At 34.9% G+C, this 9,939-nt stretch overlaps 1 protein-coding gene across 1 annotated transcript in view; it reads right to left on the bottom strand.

Annotated features, from left to right (window-relative positions):
- Nucleotides 1-9,939, bottom strand: part of LOC109541408 — a 270,314-nt gene that overhangs the window by 58,735 nt on the left and 201,640 nt on the right. The window contains exon 2 of the mRNA XM_048670269.1: nt 4,682-4,753. The gene's annotated coding sequence lies outside the window, so the exon portion shown is untranslated. The remainder of the gene's footprint in view (nt 1-4,681; nt 4,754-9,939) is intronic.

Genomic DNA, 9,939 nt, shown 5'->3' on the forward strand with positions numbered 1-9,939 from the left:
CAGCGAAAATTTGTTTAATTGGTGCGATGGTATAATTCAGCAATTTTAGTCTATAAGTATTTAGTTTTCTGACATTCTGTAATAAATCTTAAAAAAAGGGATTTCTCTCAAGAAACTTAGCTCAGGAGCTATATGCCCATTACCAGCAAAATAAGCAGAATGTACACTTGCATATGAGCTATGAGCAGACTAAGAGTCTAAGGCATAAATTCCATCACACTTTAAATTTAAAATAACAAACATTTTAAGCAGAATGTGCACCTGCATTTAAGCAAGTTGACCATTTTTAAATATAAATTCAGTCAGAGATGAAATGAAAGTTATTTGAATAGTAATAAACGTTGTAAGGTCGACATGTTTTTTTAAAACTATTTTTTGGTGGTACCAAAATTAACTCGAGTAATACTTCGTCCAGAGGGTGCTATCATAAACGAGCGAAGAACTAGAATCAGTAAAAAGCGTCTGCAAAAATTTAAATTTTCTTAAACATTTTTGCATATAAAATGTATATTTTATTTAATCACTCTAGTTTCTTATCAGTTTTTTTTTGTTCTTTAAGTAGTTACTGCTGACCCATGTTTTGTTTTTCACTTAAATATTTTATTTAGAATTTACCAATGTTAAGAATTATGTTTTTAATAAAGGAAATCATTATATCACATCACTATTTCTACTATCATCATCATTCTGCATTTTTAATGAAAAATTGGTAAACAAACATGTTCTATTTGAATCCGCATTTTGAAACCTATTACCAAGGTGAAACTGGAACGTTGTAACGAAAACTGTTACAGGAAAATAATCGTTTGTCACACCTCTAATTTTTATCAATTATTATACTATAATAAAATTATTCTCGCAGAAAATTTGTTGACAGAGATCAGGGCTTAACGATATTATTTTAATCATAATCATAATAATTTATTATCACGTTCATACATAAAAAATGTCTACACACGTCAACAAGACACAAAGTAGGTATACATACTAATAATAAAATACAGATTTTTATCTCCTCTCTTCTCTTCTCAATGAACGTACATTAATGTTGAGGATTCTTATGTTTTTTTTGTAATGGATTGCCGTCACCATGCTTTGGTTCTGTAGATTCCGAAAATGGTTTATTACTGATCCTCTTGGCCATAAGCTAGATGTCAAATATTTATGTACATCCTCCAGTGGCACTGCTAGTCGGAAAGAGCTGCAGTAATTCATGTTTTTTGTTTTCATTTTCTCACATCGGCAGTCTTCAGGTAGGTTATTCTCTTTGAGAAAATCCAAAACATTATCACAGGTCACTTCAGGTGCTAGACCGGACAGGAACAAGAATGCCATTCTAGTTACTGTTTTCAGGTTGGAAATATTTTCACTCTGTCCCCTGAGAGGCACCGGGCCCTTTGTGTTGAAAACAGTCCTTGTTTGTGTTTCCATCTCCAGGATTCGTGATTTCGGTACTGTGCACCTTAGGCGGCGCGGGTTTGACAATTACTTTGCTGGTACTCTTGTTGCTCGGTTTCTTTATAATTCTTTATTTTTGTTACTTTTTATTTTTTGTTCTAGAAAAATTACTTTTTCTTTTTATAACTTGCTGTTTTCTTCTAAAATCTGATTCTTACTCTGAAGTTCTTTCACTAGCATTCTCAGAAGCCCTATTTCCATATCGTCTTCTTCCTTGTTGACATTCGTACGTTTCTTTTTTCCTTGTCGGCTTCATGAATACATTCAGGGTTTTTCTACTTTGAAGACTGAACTAAACAGGACGGGTGGAAGCAATTAACGCACTTTTTACATTTCACTACTTCGACAACACTTTTCTTACAATGATATCACCCGTTTACCACCTTTTTCTCGTTCTTATTAGGAGCTAAATTTTTGTCTGATATCACGTCAGCCATCTTTTTCACGACTCACGATATTATTTTTAATTAACAATAACCCCGATTGCTTGTAAACTCACTACCATTAACAAATTTACTGTCGAAATGAACACAAATCAGAAATTCTGCTGTCCAAGTCTAAAAATAACACAGCTTATGCTTGACCTTGTTTTTATATAATGTGGGCTGAAATATCAACCCAAGGCAGCCATTGTGCAAAGTACTGGTTTATTTGGCAGTGTTTTTTTGTGAAAAACTAGAAAAAATTACGTGGTTATGGTAGACCAATCAATAAAAGGAGTTATCATTTCAAATTATCGTACCCATACTGTTCTACGAATTATTATCATGAACTTGTAACAAGAAAAAGTTATTGTTGCAAGTGCTTCAGTCAGTCAGAACGTCGGTTTTAAATTGCGCGTCCATTTGAGTGACATGATATGAATCTTTAAAAATTTAAAAAAGGGTCGTTTGTTAGTAGACATCAGGAGGTTAAGTAAAATGGAACAATACGAAACCACGAATTCTGATAGTAAAAAAGTATTTTCAAAGTGGTGAAAGTTTTGCAGCTACAGGTCGCAAAATGCCTGCAATGATGAGTCATCAGAATCATCCAAATGACGCCACTGTGAGAATATTACTGAAAGAAATTAAGCAAACTGTCTGCTAAGGACGGGAAAACAGAAACACGCGCGCATATTGGTCGCTCGACTGAAAATATCGCTGCAGTGCTTTCAAATGTTGAGAAAAGTCGATCCACATCCACTTGTCATTGAGTTCACGATGCGTCGACTTTAAACAAACAAGGTGACATTTCGTGCGTGCAAAGTTGAATTGGCTGAAGAGCGAAAGCCTAAAGACCATGAGCAACGAGAGCCTCTGTTGATTCGAGTTTGAAACGAAAATCATATTAATATTAAATCGACAAAAATATAATATATATTTTCAGCTTCCGAAAATCCACGAGATTGTTGTCAAACCGATGATTGCAGCAGAACATAAAGTATGAATGCTGCAAAATTTTACAGAGGAAGAAAATATCAAAAGAAGATTAGTGCATCAACTCAAGTTTCATTAAAATCAATCGATTCAATATGGATTTATCAAAAAACATATTTTCTTTTGAAGAACTTTGACCATCAATAGCAGTAGAGCCACAATTTTTTTCGAAAGACTGTCGCAGTACCCGTTGGATCATGTGCTTACGGGACACCCTGTTCAAACAAACATATGTAAAGAAATGTGGAATCGAGAATTGCGGAAATTGATTTCCAGCATTTTAACATATCCTCTACGTCAGCGTCACTCAAAGTGTGCTCCGCGGAGCCCCGGTGCAACGCAAAGCCTACGGTAGAGCTCCGCCGACAATAAAATTAATACATGTATTAAAGAGGAATTTATAAGAATAAAGTTGCTTAAGATAAAAACAAACTACCGAAAAAGGACCTTCTTATAGATTTTACGGGTACATAATAATACAGGGTGATTCCCATAGTCCGTTTGTTAGAAACATTTTTGTTTCCCGAAATCTGATTAATATAGAATTTGGTTGGCACCATAATCGGTTGCTGCAAGTCTAAATAGAGTATTTTCAAAATGACGACACTTCCGGAATTACCGGCAATCGACGCCATCTTAAATCGAAAGTTCTCATTTTGATATCATATTTAGATTCAGCTTTAAATTGTGAGTTCAAAATATCCACTCGTCAATACGTATCTGTCACAGTTTTTGATTTATGCCATTTTTTGTACAAAACAGGGTAGCAGAGGTTCATTAACAAATTCTATTTCCTGAACCATTGCAAATAAATAAATCGGCCTTATTTAATTCAATTCCCAAAGATTTGGCACATATTCTGAATCGATTCTGACACTTTTGTTATGTTTCATGCTTCTGTTCCGATTTTCCAAAGTTGACAATAAAAGACAAAAACTTTAATTTTTTAAATGGCAACTACTATTTCAGACTCCAAAAATAAATGTAAAATTGAATTTTAAGTCCACCTTTATTAACATTGTGTACGTTCATCTAAAGATGTTTATGTGTTATTGGCATTTTTTGGTAGAAATATTACTGTCTTCTTATCAAGTGGTCAGCTATAGAAGTAATCCGTAAATTTGAATTTTTTATCAGAAATCGTAATACAGGCATTTTTTTATTGTTAACTTTGAAACACCGCAACAGACGCACGAATAACGAAAGTGTCAGAATCAATGCAAAACATGTCGGCCCAACATTTGAAAATTGAATCAAAAAATAGGAATGGTTCAGGGGTTATGATTTTTTAAATAAACCTCTGCATCCCAGTTTTTTTGTAATAAATGTGACATATGTCAAAAACTATGACAGATAAGTGTTGACAAATGGACGTTTTAAATTCAAAATTTATTGCTGAATACAAATATAAAATCAAAATAGGGGCTTTCCAGTTAAAAAAGCCAAGATATCGTCGATTTTCGATGTTTCCGGAAGCGTAGCCATTTTGAAAAAACTATATTTAGAGTTGCAGCAGCCGATTATGTTTGCCTACCAATTTTCATTTCATTCCAAAAAACCTTTTTTTTTGTATGCTTATTTATAAACAATACACATATAACTCGTTTTGCTTTTCCTTTAGTTAGGGTTTAGGGCTCCGTTAAAAATGTGGTTCTTTAAAAGGGGTCCGTCACCAAAAAATTTGAGAACCTCTGCTCTATGTAATACTTGCCCAAATACAAGTCCCAGGCGTTTAATGAAGAAAAATAACTGAAATATTATGTTGGTATATCACTAACATTACTTAGCATTTGACTTCAACTTACTCAATATGTTCCCTGTTATCCTGCAGTGTATCGTAGCCAGGTGCAAACCGGCAGATGAGCAAATTTAATCATCTGAAAAAGGAAATATTACTAAAATTAACGATTAAATTACAGCGGGGAACAATAATTTATAATACTTTAATGCAACCTGGACAAGCCGAAGCTATGTATGCAGTCGATGTTTATTTTCGTTTTAAGCTTAATGAAATCTGTTGTAAGATGTACACGGTGATTCAAAATTGGCGTCATTCCTTCTAAGGGGTGATAGAGGCTCACTTGGAGAGCACGAGAAAAATATTGAAAATTTTTTTTTAGAAAATTTCTAGAAGGTTTTAACAGTTGAAGATCGAATTTCAACTTTGTTATTAAGCATTATTTTGAAATTGTTCCGTGTTTAATTGGTAGCATATTTGAATACTTCATATGGCATTCAAAAGGAAAAATTACGATCTCTACATCAAATTACAAAAATTTTTGATATCAAAAAAGTTCTCTTCTACAATTTTTTTATGAAAAGGCACAGCGGCAATTATGTTTTTTGTCATTAACAGGTAGTTACACGTGGATAGCCCTTGTCAATCATAACAATAATTTGTCAAACTGTGACTTACTTTGAATTTCCTTTCACGAATTTGCGGATATGCGATTAGTTCAGGCGAAATGCTACAGTAACATGGCAGAAGCTGAAAGAACTCACGCCAACAAAGGGCGAGGAGAGTGGTTCCAGGAAGATAGTAGACGACAATTGATGTTCGGGTTCCAGGCACAGAGGAACAAGTATTGGACATAATCGAATCAGGGCCTTCCAGGGGCACTCAGAGCACAATAACTGACACTTTCCCAAGCACCAAATAAATACCGAGAAAGGGCTAGATTCCTACCACGTTTGTACGTTACACGCAGTACAAGGAGCGCACACATGTATGGAGCAGGAGTTAATTAACTGAAAAGGAAATTACACAGGCACTAGCTTGCTTGGAGTTAACCATTCAAATGTTTAGTGTTGTATGGATTATTAAATTACAAATTTTGTAGACACCAAACCCCGCAGAATTCGAGGTTATGAGAACAGGTTGACATTTCGTCAACAAATCTTGTTGAATTTAGCGTTTATCCTTGTCTATCTTATTGTCAGTCTGTATAATTTCATGGTTACCGGAATTTTAAATAATTAGAAAGCAACAGGTATTTGCGCAATGTTAATTAGGCAGATTACCTTGAAAAACATTGCTGCCGTATTTCTGATATAGTTTTTTGCAAATTTCTCAGTTTTTAATAACAGTTAATTTATTTTACTATTTTTTCTGTACTCCAATAACAGCGCCAGACAACACCTTCAGAGGAATGACGCCAATTTTGAATCACCCTGTATACATAGATGGCATAATAATAAATATGTATAATGGGTAAATGGGTAATGGGAAGCGTTGATCGAAAGATTGAAGACAATCATACATTTTTTGCTGTTCTTAAAGTATAATTGTATTGTCATCTATTTAATTTCATAACACGAATACAAAGAAAGCAAAAGCATTAGTGTCCAAGTTAAAATCGATCAACTTATTTTTTCTTTTTACAGTATTCAGCGCATTTTGAGGAAAAATTAAAGTCTAACCTGAATAAATGTTTTTCATACATTATTCCCAATTATTACGCACGGGCTTCAGTACAGCTTTGAAAGTGTAATTTACAAATCATAAATCTAAAACTTAATTAATGAACACCAAAGGCTCCAGAAGTAAGAAAGTGTTAATTACCAAAGTTAGTACCTAACTTGTTTATTTGTATGCTGACGACGTGTGCCTAAGTAATGTTCTCCAGCCGGTTATTTGAAAAACAAATCGCGGATAATATTAAAGCCCCCAACGAAACAGAATTTGGCCAGATAACTTATTCCGGTTTGTCACGTTATTACAATCGCCGGGCTGACAAGAGATGGATATGATGAAAAGTAGGATTCATTATTTGTTCCCGAAAAGACGTTGCATTCGTCAACTATCATTCAAAAAGTCGTGTATTTAAATATTAATGAATTTGTTTATTGGTTAACAAATATGCATGCACAGCATTCTTGAATTAGATCTGAAGGTTGTGACTTTGACTTGACTGAAAGTATATTTAATTTTAATATGCTTTGCTAATTTAATATATTACCTATTAAAATAAAGCACAAAATTGAAATTAATGACTACAAAAAAACTTACAAAAACAAAAATTATTTTATTGGCTATTGAATAAATATGCACTTTGATATTAAAAGCACACGACTTGCATGAACTAAAGTTGCATAGAAAAATTATGAGTTCGTACAATAAGAACAGTTTGAAACATTAGCGTTCAACGTAATTGAAAATTAGCGTCATTCCTCTTTAGGGGGTGGTGTGGGGGCTTGTAGTGAACATAGAAAAAATAGTACACAATATAGCTTTTCCAAAAATTGAGATAATTCATCATCATCATCATATTAGCCCACTATAGCGTCCACTGTTCAACATAGGCCTCCCGCATACTGTGCCACTCATGACTATTCTGCGCAACTTGCATCCAGTTCGTTCGGATTCTCCTTAAGTCGTCTGTCCATCTCGTCGGGGGTCGTCCTCTACTTCGATAGGCCTTACATCGTGGTCTCCATTCGATAATTTTTCTAGTCCATCGATCGTCTCTAGTTCTCGCAACGTGACCTGCCCAGTTCCATTTTAAAGAGGATATTTTCTTTACTGCATCCGTAACTCCTGTCCTGCGCCGTATATCTCTGTTATGTATTTTTTCCCTAAGTGATACCCCCAACATCGATCTTTCCATTGCTACTCGTGTTGTTCTTATTTTAGTAATCGATTTCTTAGTTAGTGTTACGGTTTCGGCTCCATACGTCATCAATAACAAGACACATTGGTTAAAAAGTTTGCGCTTTTAACATATGGGGAGTTCAGACTTGAATGATTCTCTGAGGTAGCCAAATGCTGCACATGTCAAACCTATTCTCCTAAAGATTTCAGAGGTCTGATTATCCCGGCCTATTCGCATTTCGTGGCCCAAGAATTTATATGATGTGACTTGTTGTACTTCAGTATCACCTAAGGGTATATTGGTGGAGACTACTAGATTTGTCATAAATTGAGTTTTTGATATGTTGATTTTTAGCCCAACTTGTCCGGATGCCGGGTGGAGTTTGTCAAGAGATGCTCTGGCATTGTCAATACGGTCTGAGATTAAAACTATATCATCGGCGAACCTGAGGTGGTTGAGGTTTTTACCGTTGACACTAATACCCATATCATCCCAATCTATTCTTTTACACATGTATTGAAGTAATGTATTAAACAGTCTAGGGGAGATAGTATCGCCCTGACGAATTCCACGATTTATATTAAATTTGTCAGTATCGGCATGAAGTCTAACATGAGCCGTGGCAGTGTCATAGATGTTCTTTATGAGTGCTATATAGCGGTAGTCGATACGGTAATCTGCTAGGGCTAGGAGCATCTCATGCTGGTCTACAGTATCGAACGCTTTTTCATAGTCTACAAAGATCAACACTAGTGGTTTGTTGTATTCGACACATTTTTTTATTAGAGATTTTATAACTTGTAGGGGATCGTTAGTACTATAGCCAGCACGAAAGCCTGCCTGTTCACAGGGTTGGTAGCTGGCTACGTGGGACAGTAGGTTTATTGGTCGATAATTTCTCAGATCTGTGACATCACCTTTCTTGTGCATAATTAAGAAGCATTGAGAAGGTGTTGTACCCTTTAGTAGGCAGGCATTGAATAGTTTTTGGATTACATATAGCAAAATTCATCCTCCTTCCTTGATATATTCAATTGTTATGTCATCATCGCCAGGCGATTTGTTATTCTTCATATTTTTGATAGCTGACTTAATCTCATCAATAGTTATCTCTGGGATATCTTCCGATCCCACGTTCTGAACTTTTGGTATTTGCTGTTGATTTAGTGGTCCAGCTTGGTTTGAATATAGCTCTGAATAGAAATTCGTCACTACTATAAGCAATTCCTCCCTGCTCGTAACAATGTTTCCATGTTCATCTGCTAACTTCCAGATGTTTCTTTTGCCCAAATTTAGTCTGCGTCGGAGTATCTTTATGCTTTTATTTTCTTCAATCGTTTTTTCTACCTGTGATGTTATATGTTCTAATGTCTTTTCTGATAGCTTTAGAGATGTCTTTATTTAGCTGTCTTAGAGAGGTAATTACCAAAAAATAAATCAGAAATTGAGCTGCATTGTTTTTGATTGCACCTCAAAATAAAATTTGTTTCTTCTTTGAAAATTTTCGCGAAACCGTTCAATGGTTTTCCATGTCTGGAACTGGTGCTAGTTTCTATCAACCAAATCTTTCATGAATGTAATCTTAATCGGTGCTGATCAGTATGTACTATCTTCAGAAAACCCACAGCATTCAGTTGATGAGTATTGGTCACTTTCACTTTTTGAGACAGTTTCACCTTCAGTTCCTCAGATGAATCAATTTGTTTAGAATAAACAAGATCGTGCATTCCGCGCACTTTTCACATTGAAGAGGTATCAATTCCTCAACATTCCATCAACAAGAAGGTAGACAATACACAGTTATTGCGGTTTTGAGGATTTCAACCGTTCAAACTAGGCCTGGATAACACTGTGTTGCGCTTTTAAGTTGTTGCCGCTCTCTGATTTAATGAGTTATAACTCATTTATTAAAGCGGATTAAACCCGAGCTTGCAATTTTAACATCTAAAATAAGGGCCATCAACATTTTTTTATGAGTAACGCTGTCAGCCACTCTTAAAAATTTACGGAGTTACTTTAGCCTAAGAATAACGTTTAGTTGCTCCAAAAATTCTGCACAATTTATGTTGAAAAGCTCAACATCGCTTTTTAATTGTATGAAAGTGAGCCATGGGCATTGTGAACAATGATTAATTAATTAAATATTTTAATCTAAATGCGTAAATTTACTTATATTATCTACAGGGTGATTCAAAATTGGCGTCATTCCTCTGGAGGTGTTGTTGGCGCTGTTATAGGAGTGCTGAAAAAATAATAAAAGAAATTAATTGTTATTAAAAACTGAGAAATTTGCAAAAAACTCTATCAGAGATACGGCAGCAATGTTTTTTAAGGTAATCTGCCTAATTAACATTGCGCAAATACCTGTTGCTCCGAAATTATTTAAAACTCCGGTAACCATGGAATTATACAGAGTGACAATAAGATAGACAAGGATAAACGGTCAACTCAACAGGAATCGTTGAATGACG

The sequence above is a fragment of the Dendroctonus ponderosae genome, unplaced genomic scaffold, assembly GCF_020466585.1.
Source record: "Dendroctonus ponderosae isolate FM_Combo_2020 unplaced genomic scaffold, Dpon_F_20191213v2 Dpon_F_20191213_1, whole genome shotgun sequence".
In the NCBI taxonomy this organism is placed as follows: Eukaryota; Metazoa; Arthropoda; class Insecta; order Coleoptera; family Curculionidae; genus Dendroctonus; species Dendroctonus ponderosae.